Raw genomic sequence first — 2,846 nt, 5'->3', positions numbered from 1 at the left:
TCTAGCAAGTACAAAAGTGAAACCGAAAGAGAAAACATAGGCGTGGCTGCAGCTTCCCCCACAATTCGCCTTTTAGTCTAAAAGAGGATTAAAACTCAACAGTATAAAGTATCCAAAATTAACAATCATAAAGGTAAAATATAAGAAGATATAACAATCTGCTTATGTCACATCCTAACTAACTATTTTAACTAAACCCTAAAGTCATCTGAAAGAGGTGTCCAATCCTGAACACCTCCTACCAATCCCAACCACAAACCATAAGAAGCTATCCCTTAGGCGTGGCTACAGCTTCCCCTACACCCACACTCCATGAACATCTGAACTTTGACAATGAACCTAAAATTATACAATAGAAAAAAGAAATCATCTTCAACAAATGGTGCTGGCATAACTGGATTCTGGCATGTAGAAGACTGAAGATAGATCCATGTCTATCACCATGCACAAAACTTAAGTCCAAATGGATCGAAGATCTCAACAAAATCCAGGCACACGGAACTCTTAGAAGAGAGAGTGGGAAGTACCCTTGAATGAACTGGCACAGGAGTCCACTTCCTGAACATTACACCAGTGGCACAGACACTAATATTGACAATTAATAAATGGGACCTCCTGAAACTGAGAAGCAAAAGACACGGTCAACAACACTAAAAGGCAGTGAAAGGTTCAGGCCTTATGCTAGCCTGCCCCAGTCACCTGGCAGAATCCACTCAGGAAGTACCCTGGTCAGCCCAGGGTTCCATGGGAACTGAGTCTGACTGCAGCTGTAAAGGACCCCTTTAAAGACAGACCCGGCCACTTACACTCTCTTCTCCTGCACCCGTGCTCTCTTACCTCTCTGTCCCTCTTTGCTCTCTTAGACTTACACTGTCTCTCTTACCTTTCTGTCTCCTCTCCCCCACTCCGTCTCTCCCTCTCTTGCTCTCCTGTGCTGTAATAAACTGGTTAATTTACTCTCTATCGTTCATGTTCTACTGTGCTGGCACGTCTCACAGCTCCTTTCTAATTTTTAAACTTTTATGAAATAACAACGTTTTTGGTGAAAGGGGACTTGTCCGGGTTCCCAGGCATTTTCTCCTGCTTTTGGCACTCTTGAGATGTACCAGGACCCTGTGAACTTCAACCAGGTCACTTTTCCTAATAAGGATCTGTGGATTCTTCCATCCACCACAGCAATATCTGGCAAGCCTGCACCTTCCTTGCTTCCATAAGTCAGGACTTTATCGAGACCATAGTCTCTCGAGATTTTGGACCAGTCAAAAATCCCAGTACGGATGACCGTGTCTCAGGGGTCCCAGAGTTCTGGCTCCTGATTTGTGCCGGGACCAAACCTAATTAACAGGTAATGAGCCTGAGTAATGCCTGAGTAATTGTGAGAACAACTAAGCTTAAATATCTGCTTCCTCTTCTTAGAGCTGTTTCTCAAATGAACACCTGCAGTTAGGCAGGCAGGACAGAGGTAGCATATTTCCTTACAGTTCCTGCCTGACTTGGCGGTCCTTTCCTGCCATCCCACCCTAGAAAGCAGTGCCGCCCCCACTGCTATAAAAACCCTTCCCTTCGTTTTAATAAATTCAGAGCTTGATCAGCTTTTCCAACTCGCTCTCATTCTTCGTGCCTCCTGTTTTTCATTTTCTCCCCCACACAGGTTCCTGCATTGATAAGTTTCCCCCAGTCCGGGTCAGATTTGAGCTTGAGGGAATACAAATTCAGCTGATGTCTTTCATATCTGATCATCCCTTGGTCTCGGACACTGGAGATTATAGGCTTGGGGTCTTCTCTGCCTCTCTCGTGGAAGCTGGTCCCCCATATCAAACTATGTGCCCCCTTATCGGCACCCTACACTCTGCCCATATCCATGGTTGGGAAAGTGGCCTCTACTCTTTTTTACGTATCTGTTCTCTTTGCTTCCCTACATGCTAAGACTCTCACCAGCCACAGTGGAAACTTTCACCTGGGAATGTCCTGTTTCACTACAACTCTTATGCTCCTGTGCAAAATGTCTCTCACTCTCCTGTTTATTCTATCTCTGCTGCCCTTCCACGGTGCTTCTTCTCCAAGCTGATTCTGGCTACTCACAGTAAGCTAGCCTGGGTCAGCATCTGCTGGCGATGCTCTGAGAGGGTTTTTTTTTGGGGGGGGGTCAAGAGATGGTTTCTCTATATTTCTTTGGAGCCTGTCCTGGAACTCCCTCTGTAGACCAGACTGACTTTGAACTTTCAGAAATCCACCTGCTTCTGCCTCCCGAGAGCTGGGATTAAAGGCATGTACCACCAATGCCAGGCTGCTCTGAGAGATTTTTAGACTTCTTTTGATCCCCACGACTGAGCTTTTTGGGTTTTGTGCATTCATTTCCCAGACCTAATAGGACTCTCTTGGGTTTTGTACACTAGAATCATTCACAGAAGGGCAAATTCGTTTTTTCAGACCTATGGTGGTCTCTTGTGCACACATCTTTCTGCCTCACTCTTGGAGGAAAAGAAAGCCATTGTGCTGCCAAACCAAAACATACTTATAGCAGCTGCCGTCTGGGCAATGTTGCCTAGTTTGGAGGCAACCAACTTGGCCATGTGGGCTAGCTTGGGAATATTTTTACAGAGACAAACATCTTGACCACATGACCTAGCTGTTGGCACACCCACTTGTAGGGCATGCTGAGACATGCCTGCTTAGGGGCTGGCTACAGGTGTGCCTGCGATGGCATGGACATGGTGACATAGAGTGAGGGACATTCAGGTTTTGCTTTCGGTTTCACTTTCGGATTGCTGTACGGACTGCTGCCATGCCGGCTGGCTAGGTCTCTCTGTAAGTAAGGCTTTTCCCTAATAAAATCCCCTGTATTT

This window comes from Cricetulus griseus, chromosome 5, assembly GCF_003668045.3.
Source record: "Cricetulus griseus strain 17A/GY chromosome 5, alternate assembly CriGri-PICRH-1.0, whole genome shotgun sequence".
Taxonomy (NCBI): Eukaryota; Metazoa; Chordata; class Mammalia; order Rodentia; family Cricetidae; genus Cricetulus; species Cricetulus griseus.
Note: the sequence above shows the minus strand (reverse complement) of the source record.